Here is a 6,407-nt window from a genome sequence, read left to right as displayed (position 1 = left end):
TGTACAAAGTTGGGTTGCTTAGACCAGCCTGGTTCCAATGCAAGTCTAGAATGTCAGTTTGGTTATAACAGTCCATTGGATTTAGTGGAGCTGCAAGGTAATATGTAGTTGCTACAGTTTATCTGCTTGCATATATGTCTTTAGATTTACCTTTATGAAATGTTTTTAGTTTTCAGTTCAACTATGAGTCCAGATTGAATCTGTGATCCTTAATTTGTTGGACTTGACAGTGTTTATTCAGTGGATCACAGAATCACAAGGTTGGAAACAACCTATAAGATCATCCAGTCCAACTGTCTCTCCATCACCATTGCCACCACCAGCACTAAACCACGTCACGCAGCACATCATCCAGACGCCTCTTGAACACTGCCAGGGATGGCAACTCCACCACCTCCCTGGGCAGCCACTGCAGTGCCTGACCACTCTCTGAGAGAAACAGTTCTTCCTTATGTCCAACCTAAACCTCCTCTGGCACAACTTGTAGCCATTGCCCCGTGTCCTGCTCGTTGCCTGGGAGAAGAGGCCAAATCCCTCTTCACCACAACTTCCCTTCTGGAGGTTGTAGAGTGCAGCGAGGTCTCCCCTGAGCCTCCTCTTCTCCACACTGAACAATCCCAGCTCCCTCAGCCTCTCCTCATAAGGTTTGTGCTCCAGACCCCTCACCAGTTTCGTTGCCCTTCTCTGGACACGCTCCAGGGCCTCAATGTCTTTCCTGTAGTGAGGGGCCCAAAACTGAACACAGTACTCGAGGTGCGGCCTCACCAGAGCTGAGTACAGGGGATGATCACCTCCCTGCTCCTGCTGCCCACGCTATTTCTAATGCAGGCCAGGAAGATGATTTTATGATGTTGACTTTTTGCCCCTGTATTGTTCTGAACTTGTACACTGGGTGTAAACTGAAGAATGAGAGTCCATCTTGCACCAGCACTTGGTGTTGATATGAGAGCTCTGATCTCTTCAGCCCTGCAGGCAGAGCAGCAAGTCTTTGTATGACAGTAAGCAGCACATGGGGTTTGTTTGTAGCACTGTTGTGGTCACCCACTGACCTTTGGGACGGTCAGTGCGCAGTTAACCTGCTCAAATCCTGATTACAAAGCTGTCTGCTAAGGTCTGCAGCAAGCTCTTCCATTCCCCTCACTGGCTCTAAAGTCCCAGATCATGTCTGCAGTCTTATGGTTTTCATGAAGACTTGTAATTAAATTTGGTCATGAATATTTTGGAGAAACAAATCCACCCCTAATGAGCTAATGAAATCTTGACTACTAATAGTTCTGAAAGAGCTGCTAGCTGCGTTGTGAAATCAGTTTCAGCATTCCCAACAAGTCCTGTTCCAGCTGCTGCTTCGTTTATAGAAGAAACTAGTACAGACAAGCTCCGTGCTGACTGCAGAGCGAGACTCTGGTGTAGCACAAATGGTAACAGCTGCCATTATTTTTTTTAACTTCTCTATTTCTAAAGAAGCATGCCAGTTCTGTTTCTGTCCCAGCTCTCTTCTAGAGGACAATCAAGGAGGATGGCCATAAATATAAATCACGGGATGCTTCTGATCTCTCCACGCAGAAAAGTTTGAATTTTTCCTAGGGATCTGTTGAAGGGATGATAAAGTAGAACAGAAGCCTGTTAGGATAAATGATGATGGCACTTCTAAGTACAAACACAACTATTGCTTGTGAGTAGAGTAATCGGCCCTTACTATTGTCTACCAATTAAAAACATCTGCTCCTAGGCTGTATTAAATCTTATTTTGGAGATAACTGAGCAAGAAGGACCAGTAAAAATGCTGCTCCCTTTGAAAGAGCCGTATTGCTGTGTCCTCACTGCCCTCGGCAGGGCTGGCAGTCGCTTGTTCTGCAAATGCAGGGACCAGCTCTTATGTCTCTGCACTGGGAGAGGTTCCCAAACCAATGGGGAGAAGGTGGATGGCTCAGGGTGGTGCAGGTTTCCAGCCCCACTGCATCTCAGGAGACAGAAACCTGACTGCATCGTTTGCTCTTTGGAGGGAGACCCACAAGTGAGCAAAGGGGTGTTTAATTCCCAACAAAATGCTCGGTATTTCTGTATCCTTCCTGTGGAAGAACCTTTGTGGGGGCTGTTTTTCTCTAGAACTTTAGATCTTGAAACAGTTTGGAATACCTAGGTAAGTGGATCTAGTTTTTATTAAAATCATCCAACAAGACAAATTGCAGTAAGACAGGATGGATTCCAATGTAGTATATGAAATAGTTTCAGCTAGTCTCACCCAATGTAAAACATCTGAGCAGATGTAATGTGTTTAAAATACTAAACTAAATATTCTTCCACCCCCTCAGAAAAGTAAGGAGCCAACAAAACCACACACACACACACACACACACACACACACACACACACACACAGAAAAGACATAACTTGCTAAACTTCATTTGTATTTTGTCCAGGCTTGGACCTGTAGAATTTTGCTTTTAGTCTAACCACCGTAGCTGTTTTGCTATGATGGTATCATTCCCATATTATTTCTCCCACTGTCTTGCTGTCCTTGCTGAAACTCTTGCTTATCTGAGCCAAGCTATCAGTAGCTGCTGTTCAGCTGTCTCATAACCTCGGTAGCTCTAAAGCATTTGTGCTGATCATGGAGCCATGTGCATGACTTCTTTTCTAAGAGAGTGGATGCTTGGCATTTTTTGGGCAGTAACTTGTATGGGATGCCCAAAAACACACTGACTCATGGTGAGTTCAGCCCGTGGAGCCCATCCCACTGCCTGTGATTATGGTGAGGAAACAAACAGGGTGACGGCCCAGTGCATCACACCTCTGAACTGGGAACTGGGGCAGCAGCTGCGGATAGGAGGAGTATCAGAAATGAGCTATTTGTAGCTATTGCCCCATCCATTTACCCAAAGGGAAAGGGAAATCCAACTTTCAGAAATCAAAATGAGGTTTGTGAAATGGCTAGGGATGGACACTTTGGAATTTGAGCTCTTCCCTCTTCTTTTTCAGTGAAAATAAAGGAGGTGCAACGTGCTCACAGTGCAGCCTCTGCCAGAGATGACGACGGTGCTGGATTCCCACGGCAGAGCTCGCCCAGTCCCTGAGAGCTGGGCTGCCCCGGCTGGGCTGCCATTTGCTGTGGTGATTCATTACAGCCAGCAAGGTCCCAGCTGATCCTCTGCCCCTCCTGCCTCCCTCCATCACACCTTACGCATGGTGCGTGGCACTCTGTCAGCTGGTTGCAGTGACTGCAGGTCCCTGTGTTTAGAGGAAGTGAACAAGAGCCAGGTGGTCATTAGTCCAGGACCGTACTGCATGTCACTTTTCTGCCTTCAGCATCCCTCAAGAAAGACATGGTTTTTGCAAGACCTGGCACCAGCAAGTGTTCAGGCGTGTGTTTGAATAGGGAGATAAACAAGGTCATCCTCAGAAATCCGCTGTGGTTTCTAATTTTATCCAGTTGAAAATGCCCAGAAGGCAGAAAGATGTTCAATGTATGTCGGTAAGTAGGTCTTGGTTATTCATCAGAGTAAGTGTTTTTTTTCTATTAAGAATAGCTGTTGTGTCTTAGCGCTTCCTTCCATTGTCACAGCTCTTCCTTGAGCAGTGGAAAGGTTTTGGGTGGTTTAAATTACATTTACGGTAGTAATTAGGTTTAAACCACTTTGCAGTTCACTGATCTAAATATACATATGCATAAACAGCACTGGATCTTTTCCTCTTCCTTCTCTCCCCCAAGCCATGGCAGCACCAAGCAGACAACAGGGCAGTGCCTTCTGTTTGCCTTTTGCCTTTGTCCAGTGCCACGAGCCTCAGGGCAAGGCAGTAAGCTGCATGCAAATAATCATTTGGGTTTTGGTGTTTGCAGTGAGTCTTATTTTTTTTTTATGCTTCAGTGTTTCAGTTTCTCACAACTAAATTATTATGCACCATTTAAATGTTTTTTTTTTCCTTTGAATTTTTTATTTTTTAACATGAGATTAAAAACCATTTGCGTGCCCACAATCTCTGCTCAGGATTCATCTGTTGGTGCTGTTTGCCCACCACCCAACGTCCTAATCCTCTGTTACAACTCCTAGGCACAGTAAAGCAGATTATGTGCTCTGACACAGAGCTCGTGTTCTGTTTTAAGCAGGGTCTGACCTGTATGCTGTTGGGTCTGAGCCATCCTCACCATGAAGGGCAGGGAGGGTCAGTGGGTGATGCTGCACGTGATGCTTTGCCTCCATTCTTGCTGGATTGGTACAGACACACCTGGGGGAGCTGGGGTTTCTTCCCAATAGCGCGACAAATTGAGTCTTGCACTGAAGGGCCTGAGAGCTGCTGTTTCTTGCTGGCTGTTGAGCCAGGAGGTGCCAGTTGGGTCTTGCAGGGCAGAGCAGAGAGCCCGTGTGCCTGTTGCATTGTGCTGTGCCCCGGGCCATGGCCTGGGTGATGCTTCTATGGCAGGCTGGGAGCAAGCTGGGGCCTGGGTAATCTCACTGCCTTGGTGACTCCAGAAGCTATAATCTGTTAATCTTAATGGCTCCACGTGATGGGTAGGTAATGCTGTTTGAGGATTTTCTTGGTCTGTGATGGAGTGGAGGGGGTGCAAATTACTTTTGAGCTTTTTTAATATTCAGTATTCCTTAGAAATGAACCTTTCTAGAGGAAAAAAAGAGTTGGAATGGAAGGGGGTTTGAGCTACATTCAAATTCTGCACTCTACTCCAGATCGCAGTGCCATTCTCTTGCATTTGATTTTCTAGCTAACAAATCACTTTGGGGATGCCTGGCAAACGAAATGCTTCCTCAAGGAGCTGAATGCAGGGCCTGGCCACTGTGCTCCATCCCACCCACTGCCACCGAGCTTTGCTGGGGCTGTGTGCTGGTGCACTGACAGTCCCTGGGATGGCAGAAGGACCCGGAGCCTTTGGGTCTCCAGACATCGCGTGTTTTGCCCAGCTGAAATTCCTCACAGTCTAAAAATGTGGGGGGTTATTTTACCCTCTCCTTTTTGGTCCTGAAATAAAATAAATAAATCAGGCTTCCTGAGCAAGTCAAGACACGTAGGTTTGGCAGGATCCATAGATACCTTCAGGAATAACTCATGCGCTAAAGCCGTGACGTTGGCAGTGCTGGGCTGGTACCAGTGATTCATGAGAACAAAGCGAGTGCTGGGAGTGCTGGCATGCCTCTTTGTCTCTGTATTTGAGTAAGATGAGCTGGTCCCTGTTGGCCTGGCTCATCTCTAGTGGAGGTCTCTCCTGATGAATTGAAGCTCAGGAGGTCTCTCCTGGTGAATTGAAGCTCAAAACCGGAGTTGGGATATTTATCCTGATTGAGTCCATCCTCAGTTAGAGACTCGCTGTGCCTCTCTGTTCAATTCCTTGTCCTGTCCTCTCAAACCGGGAAATGAACTTGATGATTATTCCCCTGAAATGTCACAAATAACCAGGCTGGTGTAAATATGCACAAGGCTCCAAGTGGAGAACTGCTGTTGCATACACCTCATTATCCAATTAGGCCTTATATTTTCTGTAATGCTTGCTTACTGGCTTATATGAGTAATTAAATGTACTACTAAAAAATTCTGTTTTCATTCTGAATCCTTTAATTTCTGCCTTGCCTTGCAACAAGCCTGGCTGAATTATTGCTGTTGCTTTAGGAACCTGTGACAGTGCAGCTAACTCATTCCTGTGACAGTCTCAGTCTGTCTGAAAACCTAACAAAAAATCAAAGCAACTGGGTGGAGTTAGCAGAGGAAATGGGACAAGAAGAAAAATGGCTAAGGGATGAGAGAAAGGCAGTTATGGGCTGTTGTGCCCATCTACATCCAGACGTGGCAGCTTTTGTGTAACCAAGAAAGAACAACCTGAAACGTAGCTGCTTGTTTTAGGGCAGGGTGTGCTTGGTGTGAAGCCTTCTGGAGCCAAACATGCTCTCAAATGTTTCTGGCTTTGCTGCTGCTTGATCTCTTGTCTCTCAAAAGCTGGGCCATCTGTGGGGTCATGTGCAATCATGGATTATCTGAGTTGGAAGGGACCCCTGAGGATCATCATCTCCAACTCCTGACTCTATAGAGGGTAATAAATAAATATAAGAGTTAAACCATATATCTGAGAGCATTGTTCAAACGCTTTTCTTCACTCGGAAGACAGTGTCCAACAGAATATGTCTATTTTGATGTATATACAGTGCCTTACGCTTCTGCCAGGTGTGGCTCTACAGCAACTCTTGTCTCACGTACTTGACTGAAAGCATGAGACCAGCTTTGAAGGCTTTTAGTATGTCAGTAAGGTCTTTAGTGCTCTGATAACATGCTGCCTATGTATATTCAGAGCTACTGTGAAAGCTCATGGATGGGCTTTCTTTGTAAGTGTGGATTTCACAAGCTGAGACTCTTCCAGGCTGATGTATTCAGTTGTTTATCTTGGTTTGGGCTATACATAGGGAAGC

The sequence above is a fragment of the Tetrao urogallus genome, assembly GCF_951394365.1.
Source record: "Tetrao urogallus genome assembly, chromosome: 16".
NCBI classification, from domain to species: domain Eukaryota; kingdom Metazoa; phylum Chordata; class Aves; order Galliformes; family Phasianidae; genus Tetrao; species Tetrao urogallus.
Note: the sequence above shows the minus strand (reverse complement) of the source record.